The sequence below is a fragment of the Staurois parvus genome, unplaced genomic scaffold (genome assembly GCF_062004578.1).
Source record: "Staurois parvus isolate SC_StPar_1 unplaced genomic scaffold, SC_StPar_1.0 ptg000239l, whole genome shotgun sequence".
Lineage (NCBI taxonomy): Eukaryota > Metazoa > Chordata > Amphibia > Anura > Ranidae > Staurois > Staurois parvus.
Genome location: NW_028318035.1, coordinates 2,294,302 through 2,318,504, shown reverse-complemented (window position 1 = coordinate 2,318,504; position 24,203 = coordinate 2,294,302). Strand labels below are relative to the sequence as shown.

The following is a 24,203-nucleotide window of genomic DNA, read 5'->3' as shown; positions in this document are numbered from 1 at the left end:
CTTCTTATTATTATACAGTATTTATAAAGCGCCAATAGTTCACTCAGCGCTGTACATTACAATGGGAGATAATACATGAGACAATACAATAACAATACAGTGCGATACATGAGGGGTTTGAGGGCCCTGCTCCTTGGAACTTACAATCTAGGAGGGAGGGGATAGTGGTATGGGAGGAATAGCTGTGGGGGATGAAGTGGTAGGAAGCGTGGAGGAGATGGGCAATTAGCAGAGGGCGGGGTAGGCTTCCCTGAAGAGGTGGGTTTTCAGGGTGCGCCTAAAGGAGAGGAGAGTAGGTGATAATCTGATGGATTGGGGTAGGGAGTTCCATAGGATGGGTGATGCCCTGGAGAAGTCCTGGAAGGTGGGCATGGGAGGAGGAGACCAGGGAACTAGAGTGAAGGAGGTCTTGTGAGGAGGGGAGTGTGCGTGCTGGGTGGTACTTGGATATTAGGTCAGTGATGTAGTTTGGGGCAGTGTGGTGGACGGCTTTGTACATCAGTGTTAGGATTTTGAATTTGATCCGTTGGGCAATCGGAAGCCAGTGGAGGGATTGGCAGATGGGGGTGGCGGAAACGGAGCAGTTGGTAAGGTGGATGAGTCTGACTGCCGTGTTCAGGATGGACTGAAGTGGGGATAGCCTGTGGTGAGGCAGGCCAGTGAGGAGGGAGTTGCAGTAGTCGAGTCGTGATATGATGAGGGAGTGGATGAGCTGTTTAGTGGTTTCTGGGGTTAGGAACGTGCGGATTTTGGCGATGTTGCGGAGGTGGAGTCTGCACGAGTTTGTTAGCGATTGGACTTGGGGCTGGAAGGACAGATTGGAGTCTAGTCTTCAATTTAAATAGGGACATGTGCGATCCAGTGAGCTTTTGGTGCGTTCCAGTGCATTTTTTATGTGTTTTACCGCGTTCCAGTACAGTTCTGTGCAGAAAAAATGCAGCATGTTGTACTTTTTTTCTGCAACCGGAACGCACTGGAACTGCAAGCACTGATGTGAACTATGACATTGACAACTGTATAACCTACCTCCTGTGTGTTTTGGATGCAGAAAAAAAGCAACTGAAACACATACCGTATTTGCCGGCGTATAAGACGACTTTTTACCCCTTGAAAATCTTCTCAAAAGTCGGGGGTCGTCTTATACGCCGGTATACGGCATACTGACACTTTTTAGGGGGGCGGCGCGTTGCCGCCGCCCCCCCCTTCTCCCAATGGAAGGGACACTAAGTACAGGGGTGGGCAGCGGCTGTTTCTTACCTGGTTCCGGTCCCACGACGATCCGGTCCAGGAAGCGCGGCTGCGCCTTCAGTTCGGCCACTGGCTCCGCCTCCTCACCAGTGATTGGCCGCCAGAACTGTAGCTCAGGAAAGGCACACCGGCGGCCAATCACCGGCGAGGGGGTGGAGCCGAGCGGCCCCGCGAAAATCGAGTGCAGGACCAGCAGGTAAGTGGTCAGTGTAGAGGTGCTGCTGCAACCACATATGCTGGCTGCAGCAGCACCATACGAGAACAGGGTCAGCAAGTGTCAGTGGGAGGAATAGTGCCCCATCATTGGTGTCACTGATACCAATGATGGAGCACTATTCCTCCCACTGATACCAATGATGGGGCACTATTCCTCCCACTGACACCAACGATGGGGCACTATTCCTCCCACTGACACCAACGATGGGGCACTATTCCTCCCACTGACACCAACGATGGGGCACTATTCCTCCCACTGACACCAACGATGGGGCACTATTCCTCTCCCCCACTGACATTAACGATGGGGCACTATTCCCCCCCCCACTGACACCAATGATGGGGCACTATTCCACCCCCCACTGACACCAATGATGGAACACCATTCCTCCCACTTACACCAATGATGGGACACCATTCCTCCCACTGACACCAATGTTGGGACACCATTCCTCCCACTGACACCAATGTTGGGGCACTATTCCTCCCACTGACACCAATGATGGGGCACTATTCCCCCCACTGATACCAATGATGGGGCACTATTCCCCCCACTGATACTAATGATGGGGCACTATTCCTGCCACTGATACCAATGATGGGGCACTATTCCCCCCACTGATACTAATGATGGGGCACTATTCCTCCCACTGACACCAATGATGGGGCACTATTCCTCCCACTGATACTAATGATGGGGCACTATTCCTGCCACTAATGCCAATGATGGGGCACTATTCCTCCCACTGACACCAATGATGGGGCACTATTCCTCCCACTGATACTAATGATGGGGCACTATTCCTGCCACTGACACCAATGATGGGGCACTATTCCTGCCACTGGTGTGCATTGGAAGAGGGGTAGTCTTATACGGCGAGTATAGCTCAAACACTAAATTTTAGCAGGAAAAGTAGGGGGGCCGTCTTATACGCCCAGTCGTCTTATACGCCGGCAAATACGGTATATTGTGAAGCAGAGGGTGTCAGGCATTCAGGAGATGACTGCCACCTCCCGACTGCCTTTTTTTCCTCTTCTAGACAGCTGAATAAGGTTTTTGAATGGGAAAACACGCTGTAACTATAATCTGTTTGTCTCAACTGGTAGAATTCAGCGGTGGTACTGGCCACTGAGTGAACAAGGGATCATTTTTCTGTAGAACCCCATCCAGATGACCACCTATTTTTACCACCCCCTAACTGCAAGTGTAATTAAATTAGGATTAAGCCTGTTCCCGCACCCACAACCACTACAGCCAAACCGTGCTTCTCTGTAGAAATGTGCGAGGCTGCCATTCATTCTTAAAAGCACCCCCTGCGCATCTCAAGCTGCAATACGTTTCCAGGAGCGGGAACCGCAGGGAAATCGCATGGTGCTTTTGACCATGTAATTTCCCTGTGGTTCCCGCGCTTTGAAAAAGGCGCATACACTTTTTTTCTGCAGGAAAAGCGGGCACAGCAGCCCATTCAAATTAAAAGGCTGTCGTCTGCGCAAACACAGGGCACACAACTTGCACAAATGTGAGCCTAGGCTAAATCCAAAACCGAAAATGTAATATATTGCAGCTTACTAAACCTTAATTGTGGGGGCTGCTTTCGTTTTTTTTCACCCGGTGATCTGGCCAGTAAAACACCTTTATTAGAGTGCCTCCACTCTGGATGAAGGAGCAACAAAGACACCGTTGGACAGCAACATTGTAAGTTTGGGGGGAGTGGAGCGTTTTATGTACTAGCCGATTTAAATACAGTAACAAATTGAAGTCAAACTCCAGCTAACACTTTATAAGCAGTTAAAGCAAACATTTTTTTTTTACCTTTTGCGATAAAGGTTTTATATGAATAAAAGCTGATCATTGTAAGCACCCCTGTAAGTGTTAAATGGTTTGTCCCAACGCTCTAACGTTTACATTTGCAGGGCAGCTTGAAAAACAACAGACTTACTAGCAGGATCAAGAAAATGAAAGCAAGTAAAATAAAGAAAGCCTAACAAGGAAAACAAATGCAGCCGTCACATCTAAGAAATGGTAAGCTGCAATATTATAAATGTTTGCTTTTGGGTTTTTACTACCACTTTAAGCCTTAGTCTTCAGTCACACCGAATCAGGGGCAGACTGACCATTTGGAAACTCGGGCACTGCCCGAGGGCCCGGGATCAGTAGGGGGCCCCATGAGATGCCCCTGGTACCTTTTTCATAGGCTTTTTTGAGTTTGGGCAAGGTCACGGGGGCCCCAAGATCCCCTATTGCCCAGGGGCCCTATTAGTTGTCAGTCCGCCCCTGCACCAAATCCAACTTTTGTGCGATTTCAAAGTCAGATGTTAGTGCGACTTCATGTGCAGCTTGGTAGACATCTGTGTGACTTCATGCATAGATTTGTATTCAAGTCACTCCTGAACTTGCAAGAAGTAGTGCATGAAGTACTTTCAAAATCAGTGCGACTCTGACGGAGACGTAATCACACTGATATGACAGCTTTCATTGCAGACGGTATGGTGCGACTTGTCATGCGATTTGAAACTAATCACATGACAAGTCGCACTGGTGTGACTGGTGCCGTAAGTTGCTAAAGCACTAAGCATCATTAACAATGGCCATGCAGTTTCATTTAGAAAATATTGATTTCACATTTTTGTTATCCAAATTCTCTCTAGCACATATCCACAGTATTCTGTGCTGGAGCCCTGGTTCACAATCATGCGGTGCGGCACATCACATGTGATTCCCGCCGCATTCCTGTGCGAATCACATGCGATTTCTGTGCAGTGCGATTTGAGCCATACAGTTTGTATGGCTCAAATCTCACCACATCCACACCAAAATAGTGCGGGGTAATTGGATCCCGATCTGACGGCAGGAGGGGGAATTGGATCCCGATCCGTCTCTTTCTTGCGGGTGGGATCGGATATGATCGGATATCGGCTGTTGCCCTCATAAGAACAGGTTTTATTTTTCCTTCTTGTTTTTATACTTCTTAGGGTCCTTTCACACGGGGTGGACCCGTTTAGTGGATCAACTTGCTCAGTGGGGGATCTCTCCGCTGATCCCTGCTGAGCAAGCGGATGACAGTTCTGTGTCCGCTCCGCTGCTGCAGAGCAGACACAGAGCTGCTCTCTGTCCTCAATGGGCGGTCGGATGGAAACGGACTGCTTGTCCATTTCCAGCTGACCCAATGTGATGGCCATAAGGGGAATTGGATCCCGATCTGATGGCTGTAAGGGGAATTGGATCCCGATTTGATGACCGGAGGGGGAATTGGATCCCGATCCGTCTCTTTCTTGCAGGTGGGATCGGATATGATTGGTTGTCGGCTGTTGCCCTCATAAGAACAGGTTTTATTTCTCCTTCTTGTCTTTATACTTCTTAGGGTCCTTTCACACGGGGTGGACCCGTTTAGTGGATCAACTTGCTCAGTGGGGGATCTCTCCACTGATCCCTGCTGAGCAAGCGGGTGACAGGTCTCTGTCCGCTCCGCTGCTGCAGAGCAGACACAGAGCTGCTCGCTGTCCTCAATGGGCGGTCAGATGGAAACGGACTGCTTGTCCGTTTCCAGCTGACCCAATGTGATGGCCGTAAGGGGAAATGGATCCCGATCTGATGGTCGTAAGGGGAATCGGATCCCGATCCGACGGCCGGAGGCGGAATTGGATTCCGATCCGTCTCTTTCTTGCGGGTGGGATCGGATATGATTGGATGTCGGCTGTTGCCCTCATAAGAACAGGTTTTATTTCTCCTTCTTGTCTTTATACTTCTTAGGGTTCTTTCACACGGGGTGGACCCGTTTAGTGGATCAACTTGCTCAGTGGGGGATCTCTCCGCTGATCCCTGCTGAGCAAGCGGGTGACAGGTCTGTGTCCTCTCCGCTGCTGCAGAGCAGACACAGAGCTGCTCGCTGTCCTCAATGGGCGGTTGGATGGAAAAGGACCGCATGTCCGTTTCCATCCGACCCGATCTGACGGATGGAAAGCGAATTGGATCCCTGTCTGTCTCTTTTTTTGCGGGTGGGATCGGATTGGATTAGATATCGGTGGGTGTAAACGGACACATGTCCGTTTACACCCGCTACTCCACAGAGTGGATACATTAGGAGCGTCCATGTGAAAGATTCCTAAGTCCAGCAATGTATGTCCTTTTTGGCTCCAATAATAATGCATTAAGATATTTGTACTTTTATACATTTCAAAACGTCATTAATAAAAAACTATCTTTAAGCCAGCCATAAATGCATTGAAATTCAGCCGGTTTAGCAGAGATCGGCCAAATTTAAATGCATGTCTGGGCAGGCTGGTTGTACAGAAGTCAGTCTATTGATGGAAATTTCCAACTGAGCAGCGCCGCAGGCTATAGCCGGCAGTACTGATCTGTGTATGCTGGCGGCGGGGAAGTTTCCCTGCTGTCAGAATACAATACCTCAGCAGAAGCTATCATGTGTGTGGATGGGGGAATTGAGTCTTTTTTTTTTTTTCCGCATGCATGGGCTGCTTTAGTTATACTTTAAATGAGTAAACGTTGTATCTACCAGAACGATACAAGAAAGAGACACTATACACTCACCAGCCACATTATTAGGTACATCTGTTCAATTGCTCGGTAGCTCAAACTGCTAATTAGCCAATCACATGGCAGCAACTCAGTGCGTTTAGGCATCTTGATGTGGTGAAGATGACTTGCTGAAGTTCAAACTGAGCATCAGAATGGGGAAGAAAGGTGATTGAAGTAACTTTGAACGTGGCATGGTTGTTGGTATCACATGGGCTGTTATTCCAAATAACATAAGTGTAAACACAAAAACACAATATACAATATCAAAATCCAAAGATGCAAAGATTTTGATATTGTGTGTTTGTGTTTACACTTATGATGTTTGGAATAACAGCCCATGTGATGCTTATCTCTGCTTATCTCACATAGTCCCTATGTGATAGCATAAGTGTGGGCAGCACACTGGCTAAATGGTTAGCACTTCCGCCTGGCAGTACTAGGGTTGTTGGTTCGAATCCCAGCCATGGCATCACCTGCCTGGAGTTAGCATGTTCTCCCTGTGCCTGCGTTTGTTTCCTCCAGGTACTCTGGTTTCCTCCCACACTCCAAAGACATGCTGGTAGGGTAATTGGATCCTGTCTAAATTGGCCCTAGTATGTGTATGTATGAATGTAAGTTAGGGACCTTAGATTGTACATCACTTGAGGGTCAGGGACTGATGTGAATGTACAATATATGTATACAGCACTGTGTAAATTGACTGCACTATATAAGTACCTGAAATAAATAAGAGTGACAGGCCATCATTGCAGGGGGGGGGGGGCAGTGTGTGCAAGGAGGGGGCAGGAGAGGAGCAGTGTATACAGAGAGGCTCCCTCACTGGCTGTCACTATGGGGTTTATTTACTAAAGCCGGAGAGGGCAAAATTAGGCTCACTTCTGCATAGAAACCAATCAGCTTCTAACCTCAGCTGGTTCAATTAAGTTTTGGCAATACAACCTGGAAGCTGATTGGTTGCTAAGCAGAAGTGAGTCTGATTTTGCATGCTCCAGCGTTAGTAAATAAACCCCCAGCCGTACCTCGGTTTACGAACGCCTCAGTTAACGCAATTTTCAGTTTCCGAATGAAAATCCATTGAAAATAATGCCTTGGTTTACGATTTTTTTCTGAAGCAATTTTCCGCAGGATGCGCCTGGGAGGCTTATAGCACCGACCCCGTGTTTGCCGGAGTCTGTGGGTAGCACATGGCGTTGAGTGTGGAGGTGTTGGAGCGGTTTTTGCATCGAGTTTTGGAGCCATTCTGGAAATTTTTTAACATGTATTTATGCCTTTAAAGTGCACTTTATAAAGAGTTTTAAACAGATAAAAGACTTTTTTTTAAACTTTTTTCTGACCTCCGAAACGGATTCATTGGTTTACAGTGCATTCCTACGGGAAACCGCGGTTCGGTTTACGAATTTCGCAATACGAACACATTAAATTCGTAAACCTAGGTACGACTGTATGTCAGTGCCAGTTTTTAAATTCAATTGCCGGCTTTTTTTTCTCTTTACTATAGCTCAGAGAAAAACTGTTTCTTTTTCCTCGGAAAAGAAACTAAAAAGAAACTTTGTTTCTCTTAACTTCTGGAAAGTGACAGGTCATTCTCTGAGCTATTTAAAAACTGGCACTGACCTATAGTGACAGCCAGTCACTGTATACACTGCTCCTCTCCTGCCTTTCACAGCCCCCCCCCCCCCCCAAATCTGCAGTACACACACTCCCCTGTATCGGCACCTGTATTGGCTAAATTTTTCCTATCGGCATGGCTACTTTAGGCTGATATGTTTCGGTGGCCAAAATTTCGGTGCATCCCTACTAGTATGTGTATGTATGAATGTGATTTAGGGACCTTAGATTGTACGCCCCTTGAGGGTTAGGGACTGATGTGAATGTACAATATATATGTAAAGTGCTGCGTAAATTGATGGCGCTATACAAGCACCTGAAATAAATAATAAAACACGAAGAGGTGTGAACCTAGCCTTACCCCAGGTTCACACCTAAGCGTTTTCCGCAGCATTTTGCATTTTACAGAAACGCAGTACAGTCCATTTAACATGATTTCCTATGGGGCACGCTCAAATCTCCGCATTTTCACCCGGTGCGTTTTTGGAAAGGGTCAGGGACCTTTTTGAACGCAAAAAGTTGCATTTTTGGTTCTATAACCGTCAATGGAAAATGGAAAAAAGCGCACTGCAAATGCGGTAAAAACATGTTTAAAAATGCAATAAAAACACATACGTGTTTTTGCCGCAGATTAGTATGAAAGTAGCCTTGCTCTATCCAAACTGAAAAAAATGTCTTTCGTTACACTTTAAGAATACATAGTTGAATAGAATTTTTCTTTTTTAAACCAGAGTTTAGTGTCACTGTTATGCAGTGTGTGCGTGTTAAAAAAAGGCATTTGGGGTATTGGTGATCAGTCCAGAAAACCAAGGACACCCTACATCCCTGGCAATCAGGCGATGGCGAGCCGTCATGCGACCTGCCTGGAAACAGCTTCTAGCCCAGCAGCTGAGAGGTTAAAGCTCACCTGTCTGCTATCTACACATCCAGAGTGAGAGCAGGCTCCTCCCCCTGGAGCAGGCGGTAGGACCCAGTGGTCATCAGCAGGCAGGGTGGAAGAGGGAGACACATAGACAGAGAGAGGCTAGAGAAAGGAGGAGAGAAGGCAGTGTGTGCAGGGAGGAAGAGACAGTCTACATATACTGTGTGTGTGCAGGGAGTAAGAGACAGTCTACACAGTGTGCAGGGAGGAAGAGACAGTCTACATACACTGTGTGCGTGCAGGGAGGAAGAGACAGTCTACATAGTGTGCAGGGAGGAAGAGACAGTCTACACAGTGTGCAGGGTGGAAGAGACAGTCTACGCAGTGTGCAGGGTGGAAGAGACAGTCTACATACACTGTGTGCGTGCAGGGAGGAAGAGACAGTCTACATAGTGTGCAGGGAGGAAGAGGGAAGAGACAGTCTACATACACTGTGTGTGCAGGGAGGAAGAGACAGTCTACATACACTGTGTGTGCAGGGAGGAAGAGACAGTCTACATACACTGTGTGTGTGCAGGGAGGAAGAGACAGTCTACATACACTGTGTGTGTGCAGGGAGGAAGAGACAGTCTACATACACTGTGTGCAGGGAGGAAGAGACAGTCTACACTGTGTGCAGGGAGGAAGAGACAGTCTACACTCTGTGCAGGAAGAGGAGACACACAGCACTGGGGGCAGCTGATCCTGTCCTAGGAGGATGATCCAGGGTTGACAGCACAGCTCATCCAGCAATCCCCTGCAGCGGCAGCACCCCTGGGTGTCAGCAAGGTGACAGCAGCAGCCTCCAGCCAAGCAGCAACCGGATCCTCCCATCCCTCCATGCAATCAATGGGCTGAATCTGCAGCAGCAGCAGCAATACTACAAGCAGCAGCCCTCTCCTTCCCCTCTTCCTCCTCCTCCCACCCTCTCCCCCTCTCTCTGTGTCTGCTCTCCTCTCCTCCCCCCTCCTTCCTTCTTTCCTTTCCCTTCCCTCTCATGCTCCCCTCGGTGATGGTGTGGCTTCAGCTGGCTGCTATCCACCTCTAGGCCCCAAGCCCCGGTGGCATTCCTCCTCCTGCAGGCACAGCTCCTATATACCTCTTGCATCCATGTAAGTCAACCCCCTCCTCTCCCCCCCTCCACTCGCCAACTCCCCTCCCTTGTATCCATTCACCTCCCTACTAAAGCACACACCCTAGGCTGGCACCAACATCCTGTTTTACCCCGTCGGTGGGCCTTGGTGGAGGCACCCCCCCTTTCCTTTTATTCCAGAGCCCCCTTAATGCCCCATCTTGTCTGGTGCCCCACCCCCCTGGTGCTGGGTAGACTGCAGCCTAGCCATAGGGCCTATGCAGGCAGAGCATCTCCTGTCTCATGCATATGCGCATAGCCGTCCAATAAAAGGCACATTACAAGCTGGCCCCTGTCTGCTGCCCGGCGTTGCACCGTGCAATCCTCATTGCCAGATATCTACATGAGACCGGCTGCGTTGCATGATGCAGGATGTACTGTTGGCTGTTTTTTGTTGTTTCCCCCCCCCCCATTGGATAACAAAATAGGATGCTGAAGTCTCCATTGCAACATCCTCTGCCCTCCCCGTCCCCCAGACAGGATTGCTTTTGTTTATTTGTTTCCTTTCCGTCATTGCAGGACTGTTGTAGCGTGAAGGTGTTGTGTGTTTTTATGTGTTTTTATATTCTTCTTATTTGCTTCTCTAATGCTCTGCAGGCAGTTGAACGCTGTCCGTTGAACGCACCCCTCCCAGTGATGCCCACTTCCTGCGTACATGGTGTCATATCTATGGCTGCGTTCTCGGGTTCATGGTGACCCATCCCACTTTGGCCTGTGCAGCCGGCTCTGCTATGTGGAGTGTGATCGTCTGTCTGCCTGGTACCCAGCCTTCTAGGAATGGAGGACGCAGACTGCGAATGTTTACTTGGAAAATATATGTATATAAAGCCAGCAGAGACGGGAGGAGGCCTATATGTGTGTGTGTTGTTATTTGCCATATTGCCATAGCAACCAGGCCGCTGTTTAACCCAAACTATGCTGGTTCTGCTGGGATTTGAAATTAGCTGGGCGCCGGTTAGGCCTGACATAGAAAAGTGGCGCAAGGGCGTCTGCGCTGCCCATAGCAACCAATCACAGGCCTGATACCAGTATGGGCTGGATAATGAAAGAAAGTGTCTGGTTGCTATGGGTAACGTAAACCGTTGTCAAACATAACCGAGTTGCACAGCTTTTAGTTTTGCATGTTTTGACGTGGCGCTATTTATGATGTTACTGTGATCTTTAAAAATTATTGGAAGAAGGATCAAAAAGTGGAAATATTTTGGAGCGGTAAACATGCCTGGCCTGTACTTGTTGAGTAACTAAGGATTAGTTCACACTGGCAGTAGAAGGGCAGTAAAAACAGGTGGTCGATCCGTGTTTTGACTGTCCATCTCCAAATCAGGGCCTCGGTCACTTGGGGTGAATCAATGCGTACCCTGTGTAAGGGCTGTGTTTACTCACTCAAGGATGCCACCCGTGCTGACAGTCCATTTAATGTCTATTGGGACGCAGACACTGCATGGACTCCCGCTGCTCCCAATGTGACGCCCATGTGGGTGAACAACCCCAAATGCAGACAGTGTTCTGGTAAAGGTGGCCCTTTCACAGGGTATGCATTGATACACCCCAAGTGAGCGAGGCCTAAGGCTTAGTTCACACTATCTGCGTTCAGGGTTGTTCACCTGCAGACTCTGGGATGTCGCATTGTGTTCGTTCAGTTGCTGCGTCCCAATATACATCAATGGGACTGCCTGCACAGGAATTCAGGACAACGCTGCCCTTTATGTAAGGTACAAATTGATACACCTCAAGTGAGCGAGGCCTAAGGCTTAGTTCACACTGTCTGCATTCAGGGGCGTTCACCTGCACCCACAGGGATGTCACATTGTGTCTGCGCAGCTGCTGCGTCCCAATAGACATCAGTTGGTCTGCCTGCACAGGAATGAATGAAATACCTGTGCATCCCCATGCAGGAAAACGTGGCCCTTTATTCGGGGTACACATTGATACACCCCAAGTGAACGAGGCCTAAGGCTTAGTTCACACTGGCAGCGTAGGGGCAGTAAAAACAGGCGGTTGGTTCATGTTTTGACTACCTTCAAACTTATGGCAGCCAGAAGTGTAGGTTACACTAAAGCAACAGCAGTGTTCACTCGGCACAACAATTTGACAGTCTGTCAAACTCGCCCATTGAAGTCAATGGAACGTCAACACAACCATGTGCCAAACGCTGCTATGAGTTGCAGCACAGTAATGCAATGTAAAATCCGCATTGGGATAGAATAAATCCTCTTGGCGCTTGAAAACCAGGTATGCAGGAGGTGGAAGTATCGCTTCCCAAATGCTTGTAAGCTGCCAATTAACCACGGTCTGTAAAGCGATTGCTTTTCATTGGGTGAGAAAGTCTTCCACCTGTGTGAAAGGGACCTTACCGAAGTATTTGGTAAAGAACAGGACAGAAAGCAAGGTGGCCAAAGGCAACCAATCAGAATGTCTTTTTACTGTTTTGACATTGGTGAATGGAAACCATTGTTTGTCGGAATAGCAGTTTTCCATTGGCTTGCATGGGTTGGCTGGTATTTGTAGTTTGTAACAAGGACTCTACTGTATCTGTGCTTATTAGGCCCATATTATTATTATTATTATTATTATTATATATTTATATAATGTTTTAAGAAAAAGGAAAAAAACTTCTTAAACTTTGCCTGCTGGTGAGAGCCAGCCCTTTAAGGGGATCTTCCTGATCATGTGATCATTTTGGCTGTCACATGATCAGGAGCTCTTGACTGTAAACAGTGACTGGGGGGGTTGAGGACGGCCGCGTGGTCACAGTGCTGGGTGTGTGTGAATCCGTACGCTTACATAACAGCAATGCCAGCTGGATCTATATATGGGGTAGCATGGTGTTAAGTCCCACCACCGTGCCGAGACATGTTTGTTTACCACCGGTGGGAAGGGGTTAATACAGAGGGAAAAGTTAGTCATGATTTTTATTTACATTGCTGTGGAATATAATTTAAACCTTGATTTCCCCCCCCCCCCCCCTTCTTCTCCCGGGAGGTAATAGCGGTCTCCAGATTACGTGATTGGCTCTCACAGCGGTCACATGATTGGGAGCCTGTCCTGCTGGCCCCTATCAGAAGCTGTGGGTAACAGCTTGGTGCAGGAATTGCGCTCTCAACACACAACCTCTGACCCCCATGAACACATCCATGCGGTGGTTGGGTGTTCAGGCCCACTTGCCCTGCCATTTGTGCATTATGGCGGCAGGAAAAAGAGATTCAAAGGTATGTGAAGCGAAAATGATTTTGAACTTCGTTTTGGATAGAGTGAGGAAGGAATAGAGCTTCTGTCTGGTTTTTACCGCTCCCCTGTTAGAAACCTCTTCCTTCGCATTCTGCCGCACCGAGATTTTACCAAACAGGAAGTGAAGGAAAATCTGCACTAGAGACATAGGCAGAAATGAAAACCTGAAAGGGGATCCACGCCCCTCCCTGCTAAAGAAATCCATAATAAATCCTGTCAGTGTTGCAGAGTTCCTCCCACTTCCTGTCTTGTAAAATGTCAGCAGAACAGGAAGTTCGGGGAAATCTCGCTAAAGACCAGTTCACACCAGAATGCAGTGCGGGAACCCACGTTCCGTGTGCGTTTCCTGCGCCACGTTCAAAGCTCACTGCCCTTGCCATCTGCAGCGTGTGTCAGTGTTAATGATACTCCAAACGCAGGTCGCAAATGCAGTGTGCTTGCCTGCACCGGATCGCATGGTGTGATCTGTTTGCTGTGCATGCACTACTTTTGGTGCGGTCTGTTGCAATTTCAGCCCAATCATATGAATGGGCTGAAATTGCACTGCACCCGGATCATATGTGAATCGCACAGAAACTCGCAGTGCGTTCCTGTGCCATTCCTGGTATGCACTGGCCCGAAGGCGAAAGTATAGACTTGCGGCAAGATTGTCACACTTCTGGAAAGCAATCCGCATTCTGATCCTTTTTCAAAGGTGTTTGACAAGCGGCGAGGAGGCCGCCTCAGTGCCTGATTTAATCTTTTAAATGCTGCGTGGCTCCATTCGCTTAAATGGGTCATGTTTGGTGGCAGGACTGGCTCCCAAACAGGACGGGGATTTTTGTTGTGACAGGTGGACATCCCTATGCACTGCTTTGGCAGGTTAAGAAGGGGTAGTTGGGGGAGTAGTAAAAATGCGACTCAGCTGTGTGTTTTCACCACCCCCCAGGCTACTGTACAGGAGAGAAACACAGAGAAGGAAGTCCCTGTCCCTTTTTAAAAAAAAAAAAAAAAAAATGCCCTGCATGGGGCTACGGCACCATGTGGTTTGGTATGTGGGTGTAGGAATGAAAGTGGTTGTAAAGGCTGAAGGTTTCTTCTTTGCCTGAAGGTGCAAACTAGGGTTGCACTGATACCGTTTTTGTTTTTGTTTTTTAATCTGAGTACTGATACTTGTGCTTGAGTACCGATACCTCTGCTGCTCAATTTAAACCCATACAAAATGAATGGCTCAGGTGGCACTGCACCCGCAGGGAAACCGCATGTGATTCGCGCAGGAATGGCACCACATTGCTGTTCAAATCACATGTAATTCTTTGCAGTGCGTTCTGAGCCCTTTCATTTTGTATGGGCATAAATCGCACTGCAAAGGTATCGTACTCATGCAAATGCTTAGTATTGATGTAACCCTAGTAAAAAACAAAACAAAAACCCTTTAGAGTGCACCCCCCCCCCAGCTCCCCTAATACTTATCTAGGTCCTATCTCGATCCAGCACTGTGCAAGGGAGCAGCGTCTCTCCTGGGTTGCTCCTTCCTCATTGGCTGAGACACAGCAATGGGAGCCAGTGAGGAGGTAGAGTGGGGGCAGGGCTGAGCTGCGTTCTTTGTGTACTATGGCCGTGAGCACACACGAGTGCCCCCATATATTTTATTTTTTTTAAATCTACCTTTGCATTCAATTTAATGGCACCCCTGTACATCTGCTAAAGAGCATGACATTTCTATGCGGGTCCAGAACGCACACGATTATGCCCGCGTTCCTCACTCGATTCTAGCCTAATGGAGCCCCGAATATCAGTAAAAACATGAGGGGTTCTATCCCTTCCCTACATTCCCTTCCCTACATTCCCTTCCCTACTCCCATCTTGCCGTAGACTTTATGGCGGAATTGTATTTCACAGTAATGTGCACAGAAACTGTTTGTTTATTGAACCTTTTATTATAGCGATGATGCTTTCTAGTAATGTGTCTGTCTGTGTATCCAATATATCCTCCTTTCACCATTGTAAAGATTTTCAGGTAGTCTCTTTGAACTCTGGTTCGTTCTGTTTCCCCTGAGGCTAAAAACTGAAAGTAGTGCGATGACTAACTTGAAAAATATTTACTTGTTTAAATTAGAAACATAAATGACCAGTTTGAGAGTATTGATTAAAAGAAAAGTTCCCGGAGGTAAACAACACATTAACACATTGTAGGCACGTTACAACTGAACTGATATTATCAGAATATATTCGTCATGTGTATTCTTTCTTCAGCCCTGGTTCACACTGATGCAGTGCAGAATTTGCAGCGGTTTCTGTGCGAATTCCGCACCGCATCACAATCGCACCCCGTTCATGTGAACTGCTGCAGGTGTGTATGCTAAGTTAACAACACCCTGAAATCAGTCCGCAAAACACAGTGCGACGTGCACAATCGCATCGCATGGGTGTGAATACCCATGCGATCCGATTCTAGCGCGGCCCAAAAAAATAGTTTTGCACCTTTTTGATGCGGTGCGATTTGAGCCATACAAAATGAATGGATACAATCTTGTCTCCACCCCTTCCTGTAGATTTCTGCAGGCAGCTTGTAGTGGGTGGGGCCTAATGAATCCCTCCCACAGATCTGCTCTCTGTACAGGGAGTGTATAGCACAGTGATGTCGCAGCTAATTTTAACAAAGTAACATCTGAATTTGCACGCAAAGTGGATTTGAACCCTTTGTTGTCTATTGAGGATTATATTTACATGAAAGCTTCTGTGCCCAGAGTTCAGCTTTAGACTCCATGCACACTAGTGTTTTTTTTTTTTTTTTTTTTTTTTTTTTTTTAAGCTCCTAGAAGCTATTATCAGTATAAATATTTTTCTGCTCCTAGAAGCTAAATTGTGTTCTCCTGTGTGTCCATGCACACTGCTTTAGGCTACTAGCATTTTTTTGAGGTTCAGCATCTAGGAGCAGAAAAAAAAAGTTTTTTTTTTTTTGTTTTTCCAGCAGAAAAATGCTAAATGCTCCTATATGCTACTAAAACACTCCTAACCACTTTTTTTTTTTTTTTTTTCTCCTAGCTTTTTTTTCCCTAGCGCTTTTTTTTTTTTTTTTTTTTTTTTTTCTTTCTAGCTTTTTTTTTTTTTTTTTTTTTTCTTCTGTCCCTCTACATGTACTGTAAAAATGCTAACAACGCAAGTTCTCCTGAACGTTACTAAATACCCAGCATTTTTATCCAGCGGTTTAGCAGCTTAAAAAGAAAAAAAAAAAAAAAAAGGGAATGTAGGACATAAATGAGTATAGATTTTTGTATGATTTGGTTTGAAATTGATTTGTATGATAAAATTTGATAAAAATATAAAGGGAAAAACCCCCCAAAAAACACTAGTGTGCATGGAGGGAACTAAAGGAAAAACTTTTTTTTTTTTTTTCAGTTTTGGATAGTGTAGGGGGAATAGATCACCTATTAGGTTTTTATTGCTATCTGTGCCCCTGTTAAGGAGATTCACCCTCTATATTTGTGCTGTTTACCGTTATCACTGAAAGGGAAAGTAAAAGAGGATCCCAAATTTTCAGTTGTCCCCAGAAAAGTAATTAAGTAATTTTCCAATGGGGACACTAGTTCTGATGACCTAGAAGGGGGGGGGGGATATGCAGTTCAGTTTTGGGCACCAATTCACAAAAAGAACATTGGGGAACTGGAGAGAGTACAGAGAAGGGCAACCAAACTGATAATTGAGGCATGGAGGAGATCCGCTATGAGGAAAGATTAGAGGAACTGAATTTATTCTCTCTTGAGAAGAGGAGATTAAAGGGGGATATGATCAACATGGACAAGGGGGCACTCTACATCTGGAAGAAAAGAGTTAAAGCAGACGTCTGGGCAAAATGTTTTTCTTTTTACCATGTAGTGGGGCTGTGCTCGCACTGCATGAGCGAACTGCTTGTTTTTGTCTAGGGGTAATGAGAGTAACGATAAACTTACTGAATCTGCCAATCCTCAGAGCGCAAGACCGATCCCTGTCACCTCTGCTCGCTAGCTGTCTTGTGATTGGACTGTTTCTGATGTCACCATGCCCATAGACCGACTTCAGGCATGAGGAACGCAGGAACAGTCCACTGCTGGACATCGGGGAATGCTGTTTTCCGGGGGCTTGGAGGACAAGGTAAGTTCCTGAAACCCCTGGACAAAACAAGCATTTTTCCCATGCAGTGGGATTGCAAAAATGTACTTGGAGTTCTGCTTTAATTTCCAAATACGGAAAGGCTTCTTAACAGTAAGAGCTGTGAAAATGTGGAATAGACTCCCTCAAGAGATGGTTATGGCCAGCTCAGTAGATTGTTTTAAAAAAATGCCTGGATTATTTCCTAGATACACATTATATAGCTGGATACTAATATTTATTTATTTACAGGGAATATCTGATCGATTTTTGGAGATCAGGAAGGAATTTTTTTTCTCCTGCTGGAGCAAATTGGATCATGCTTTATTGGTTTTTTTGTTGGTGGGTGGGTGTACGTCCGTCCCTCCCTTTTTTTTTTTTTTTTTTTTTTTTTTTTTTTTTTTTTTTCCCCCCCCATGTTGAACTGGATGGACTAGTGCTGTGTTTTTTTTTTGTTTTTTTTTAAACTAGATTAACTATGAAACCAGTGTCTGGGGTCCAGCATTGACTTCCATAGCCAGTTCTTCTTCTGATCGCCGGCACCATCTTCTTGACTACAAAAGGCAGCCGTGGCTACCTGGGGAACCGCAGCCGGCTTCCCATTGCGCATGCACAAGCTCATCAGTGCTTAGTGAATGGTTATGCAGCCTCCTGGGACATGTGATGCATTTCAGGTGGTTGTGGGAGAGCAGGGGATAGAGCAAGGGATACCTCACCTAGGTGAGGATTAGGAAAGTGGGAACATATACCAAGTGTGTACGTTTTCAGATGGAGAGATGAAAGTGCTTTTAGGTCATTTTACAACTTTTGTTGCCCATATTATCTGATAGCAGGGAGAGGCCAGGGGCAGGGAGGGCAGCACAGAGGCTAAATGGTTAGCACTTCCGCCTGGCAGTACTAGGGTCGCTGGTTCGAATCCCAACCCCGGCACCACCTGCTTGGAGTTTGCATGTTCTCCCTGTGACTGTGTAGGTTTCCTCCGGGTACTCTGGTTTCCTCCCACACTCCAAAGACATGTTGGTAGGTTAACTGGATCCTGTCTAAATTGTCCCTAGTATGTGTATGTATGAATGTGAGTTAGGGACCTTGGACTGTACGCCCCTTGGGGGTTAGGGACTGATGTGAATGTGCAATATATATGTAAAGCTCTGCGTAAATTGATGGCGCTATATAAGTACCTGAAATAAATGATAAGGATAGAAGTAGAATGGAAGCATGAGTGAGTTAAAGGTTCCAAAGAGATGATGCCATTGACTTGTAGAAGGTGTTGGAGGATGGTATCAGCTTGATGCCATGCCCCAGTACTTGCTTGTAAACAAATGTTACTGCACTTCAGGCTGGACTGCCAGGGTCTGGGGACATGGTACGTTGTGTTTAATCATGTGGGATATAATTTTTTACTATTATTCGTTGGTCAGCACAGACTACGACTCTAAGGGCACCACATCTTAACGCACATTGCAGTGCTACTCTGGGGATAGCACCCCAGTGCATTAAAACTAGTCATTCACACATTTGCTTTCATTTACCCTCCTGGCTGAATCAAAAAAAATGCAGGCCATTTTGTGCGTTCTGGTGCTGCATTACTTTAACTGACAATTGCGTGGTCATGCAACGCTGCATCCAAATGAAATTTACCTCCTTTTTTTCCCCCAAAAAATTGAGGTTTCTTTCAGAGGTATTTGATCACCTGTGCGGTTTTTTATTTTTTGTGCTATAAAAAAAAGGCCGACAATTTTGAGGAAAAAAAAACTATATTTTTGGCTTTTTGCTATTAAGCATGTCCAGTAAAAAAATTGTAAAAATCCAACTTTTGTCATAAATTTAGACCAAAATGTATTCTGCTACATCTCTTTGCAAAAAAAAAAGAAATCCCAATACGTGTAAATTAATTGGTTTACGTGAAAGTTATAACGTTTACCAATGGCGGTATATATACTTGAATTTTTATTTTTACTAGTAATGGCGGTGATCGGTAACTTATTGCGGGACTGCAGCGGGCATTCTGACACTGGGGGAACTGACTTGGTGTCACTGACATCCCCAGTGACACCAATACAGTGATCAGTGCTAAAAAAAACCTCACTGACACTGTACTAATGGCACTGGACAAGAAGGGGTTAACATGAGGGGAGATCAAAGGGTTAACTGTGTGCAGGGGCGGACTGACAGCTCATGGGGCCCCTGTGTCCTTGCTCAAGCTCAAAAAAGCCTATGGAAAAGGTACCAGGGTCATCTCATGGGGCCTTCTACTGACCCCGGGCCCTCGGGCAGTGCCAGAGTTTCCAAATGGTCAGTCCGCCCCTGGCTGTGTGTGTTTTACTATGGGGCCATGTGTTTGTGCTTCACTGTAAGCACACTGCTTTGTATGGCTGTGCTGTGTACAGCCATGCAAAGCAGTATGCACAAGCTGACCGGGAGGAGAACTGTTTAGTTTACAAACAGTTCTCCTCCTCATCAGAGATCCTCGGCAAGCACTGGGCTCTGGCCAGTAATCACTGACCAGGACCCGGTGATTGATGGGCACGAATGGCGGCACGGGTAGGGCGCTCGGGTGCGCCCCCTACCCAGAAATGCAAAATCACGAATATATACATGTGATTTTGCGCACCCATGCCCCCCTATAGAAGTATTTCTGATATTAGGCGGACGGGAAGTGGTTAAACATTATGTAAACTCTAACATTGAACTTCTCTTTATTGGAATGTTCCCTATACCATTTGAAGCATTTTGTTATATCTATATAACGGAAAGACAATACCTGCTGATCCTGCCCAGAAATTGAGCTGTTAACTTCTGTGTTCTCTGCATGTGCTGACTCTTGATCAGTTACATTGTTCCCAGTTTTAGGCTCAAAACAACACATCCCCTATGTTATGGAGGAGAGGAGAGGATTTGGTGATTGTAGCCTTGTCTTAAGGTGACAACACTGCACCCCCTTAGATACAGAACAGTGATTGATCATCACCCTAAGACAGGAAATGCATTACTGGTAGAACCATCCAGTGAAGAAAAAAAAAAATGACTAATGCTTACTAAAACATACTGTACATACTCGTCTATGTGGATTCAACATCAGTCCAGTGCTGCATCTGTCCCCCACCACCTTTTAGGAACAAGAAATGAGCTACAAATTGCCACTGATCGCTCAGTTCTCAGTCTTCAGTGAGCAGAGAGTGATGACTGTCACCAGTTCTCTGCTATACCCCTCCAGCGTTCACTGGAGCACTAGGCTGTGGAGGGGGCTGGAGTGACTGGCTCAGGCTTTCGGCGACATGCTGAGAGGCTGATCCACCTACGGTCAGGTATCTGGGTGAATCCTGACTGTAAAATCGGGATCCTTCCATAGCCTGGATCAGCTAAGTGACATCACCCCACAGCAGACTGTAGCCCTCTGTTGGCTGCATATGGGTCACAGGATTGCTGAACTAAGTGCAGTCCTGGGACCTACTGGAAAAGTAGGACCAAAAGAGCTTTGGTCCTACTTCTCCTTTTAAGCATCAATATATTTAATTTTTGTTGTTAGGTTTAGATACATCACCCTACTAAAGTGCATCATTTAAGTCTACCTAGACTGATTTTTACCAGCCCCCACCGCTTGTTTTGTGCAGTGAATGCTCCATAAAATGCTTAAACTAAAATAAATATGGTGGTAGACCTGAAAGGGAACCTTTCAATAATGGATAACATTTTAGTAGTACAGTCTACATTTTCCCTCAGCTTTGTTAGTAAGTTAAATGTTTATTACTTGTGTTCTGCTTTAGACACCATTCATACCTGGGTGATTTGAAGTGCATTTCCTGAACAACTTTCAATGCTCAACATCAAGATTCTGGGTATATTCAATGGTGCCTGCTCATTGTCGCTTCAAATATGTTGCCTAAATCTCGAAAAAGTACAGGAGCCTCTCTGAGGCAAAGTCGCATGTTTTTGACACCTATAGACTTCAATGGAAGTGCCTGAAAACACAGATAATGTGGTTTATTGTCTCTCCTAGTAACTAGCATTTCATTGGCTAAAACAAAAATGCTGAAGCCTGAACATGGATGAAAAACGCATTAAAAAAAAATCTCAAATTGCCGAAAAAAAATGTTGAAGTCTGAATGGGGCTCAGTATATAGAGCCTGACTTAGCCCACTGCATATTGTTGGAGGCAATTGGGCAGCTTTTGACACCAAACTGATCAGGTAGTTCAGATTTGCTGGTCTTCAGGTCATGTGATAGATCAGCAGTCTTCCTCCTCTCTAGCTGTGGGTTTTCTTTTTGTCGGAAGTCCTTTAATAAATCCAGAAAAACCTCTCTTTGTGCCATCTAAACATAATTCATTGTCAGCCGTCGCAGCATATACTGTACACAGGAAATGACCATAGGCTCAATTTATTAAGCTCCTTATGGGTATTTTCAGCCATGTGGTTTTCATCGCTCATTCATTATGGCAAAGAACAGTTATTTCTTATTATATTGCACCTTCTGGCCAGACAATAGTTCTGACAACTGTGCTGGTTATGCTGAAGTGCCAATACCCAGAACTGATGCTCCCATTTCTTTGTAGGGGCTGGAGATAAACCATCCTATGATGGTGGCCATTGTTTTGAGGTGCTTGCGGTTTACATTTTTGGATTTTGTTTTAATGTTCTATTATGTGGATTGCACAGTTTGGAGGATGGGGGATCTATAGTTTCCAACCAACGTGTGTTTTCTGCATGCTGGGTCCTAGACTGGCATGACTGGTTTCTGAACTCTTTATTATTTTGTTCAAGTCGGTAGGAAAGTTAACTTGTACTGTAAGAGGTGGGACAGTAACCATTGCTCAGTTCTTCCAAAAAGGCCATGGCGGCTATGCTGCTTCAATAGTTTCCGGCTTTCTGAACTAGGACACAAAAGCAGGTCACGGTTCTGACTTTAATAGCTGAATGCTTGTTCTGAGGCAGTCACTGAGGCATTGTAGCCATTCGATCAGATGGCCAGCCAGGCAAGTAGCCTTTTTCAGGAGCATTTCAGCAATGGCAGCCACTGCAGTTCTCGGCACAGAGAAATTATGTCTTCCTATGCCTCAAAGCTGCTATGCAATCTAGGTATCCGCAAGTGAAGACAAAAATGTTGAAGCCTCCACCAAGGGAATTTGGTAAAAATGTTCAAGGCCCAAGAGAGAAGAGTCCATATTGGAATCACAAGTGATTTGGTGAATATGGCAGGAGTTGCTATATACTTGATGAGCATTTGCTGATAATTCCATTGTAGACGATCTGTAAGCTTTGCGTCATTTTTTACCTTTTTGTTTAGTGGCTAAATCAGTGGTAAACTTTTTTTTTTTTTTTTTTTTTGTACTGGATTTCTGACTTGCAATGAGTTGTAGTCTATAGGACCTGTTGAGCCATATATTGGATATCACATATGTGTTTTGTTAAATATTTCTGGCATTATGGTTACATTTTGTTCCTTGAGGTTCTGGTGAAGTATAAACTTGTATTGTAGCACAGTCACAACGCACCAGTGTGACAATCTAATACACTGACATTCGCATTGTGGTACCTTATGTACCAGACTGTAAAGTATGTTCACAGCTGTTCAATATTAGGCGTTAGTCCCTGGTCACACCAGTGTGACTTTTTACGTGATAGTTTGAAATTGCGTTACAAGTCGCACCCTATTGTCCACGATGGAAGTGGTCAAATCGATTTTGAAAGTCGTTCATGCACTACTTTTTGCAAGTTCAGGTGCGACTTGCATAGACATCTGTTCGTAAAGTCGCACAGATGTCTTTCAGGTTGCACTGACATCCAACTTTGAAATAATGCGACTTCAAATTTGGATTCCGTGTGACCGAAGCCTTTCACCACTATAAACATAGCTTATCTCTGCAACAAGGTAACTGTTTGTGCTCACAAATTAAAACTGCAGCATCTAGGTGTGTTTTGCACACTGTACTGATGTTTGAACGTCAGTATTTCTGGTGGTAATGTCTTGCATTTATTTTGCAGGTATTTGTGCTTATGCACATACACACATAAATTAGCTTCCACAATGCAATGCTAATCACTTCAAATTAACAATGTACATGTGTATTTGCACACATACATGCATTCACATGTAAAACACTCAGGAAACAAAAGTGCCATCCAAACTGATACGATAATTGTATCTTAATAGTATCTCCGACTCACTTATATAAAAGTGTGGATTATAAACCTAAAAATACTAGAACACACAAAAAAAAACCTGGCAGTTGACTAGTGCAAAACCGCCTGGAAAGTGGTTAATTAAATCCTATGCGGAGTAATATATTACTACAAATGTTAATGCGATATTGTATTTATTCGATCACTTAGATCATGTTTATCAGATCGCCTTGTAGGCGATTATATATGGAACTTCACTGCAGATGACTACAGAAAGGAAATTTCATTGCCTCATATTGGTCATTTTGCCTATACAGCCATTTTTGAAGAAGTCGAACGGTTCTTTATTTTAATTCTTTGATTTTAATGTGATTGCAACATGTTCACTCTGTCAGTGTCAACCTTTTTCATGATCTAAGTGATCGAATAAATACAATATCGCATTAACATTTGTAGTAATATATTACTCCGCATAGGATTTAATTAACCACTTTCCAGGCGGTTTTGCACTAGTCAACTGCCAGTTTTTGTTTTTTTTTGTGTTTTTTTGTTTGTTTGTTTTTTTTTGTGTGTGTACATGTAAAACACTAACTGCGCTGCATTTAGAGAAATCTGCACTTCATTTTTATGTGCCTGTGTATACAGACGCATTGAAAACCATGGTCTGCATTTAGATAAAGACTGAAAATGCCTGTATGCCTACAAACTGTTTGACAGCAGTATGCAAGAGATCTAAATTAGAGCAGGGAATAGAAGCAGTCCCCGACTTACAGATAAGATGGGTTCTGTAGGTTTGATCTCAAGCTGAATTTGTATGTAAGTTGGAACAGGTACAATTTTCATTTTTTTTTTTTTTTTTTTTTTTGTTTTTTTGTTTGGTTTTTTTGCAACTTTAGCCAAAAAATTATCTCTACGTTTTTGGATAGCATAGGGAAGGGTTAACAGAGTTGGAAGTAAGTTGGATGTTTTTAACTCAAGGACTTCCTGTATATAAAACTCCTCCTGACAGTGTTTTGTTTTTTTTTTGTTTTTGTTTTTTTTGTTTTTTTGTTTTTGCTTTCCGTTACTATTGGAGAGATTTCCCTTCACCTTCACTTCCTGTTC

General features: G+C 45.2%; 1 protein-coding gene across 2 annotated transcripts in view; it reads left to right on the top strand.

The window, feature by feature from the left end:
* Window positions 1–8,652: 8,652 nt before the first annotated feature.
* Window positions 8,653–24,203, top strand: part of AKT1 (AKT serine/threonine kinase 1) — a 207,780-nt gene continuing 192,229 nt past the window's right edge. The window contains exon 1 of one of the 2 annotated variants that reach the window (XM_089680299.1): window positions 8,653–9,299. The gene's annotated coding sequence lies outside the window, so the exon portion shown is untranslated. Of the gene's footprint in view, window positions 9,623–24,203 lie in introns of both variants that reach the window. The other variant, XM_089680298.1, reaches the window with a different exon arrangement.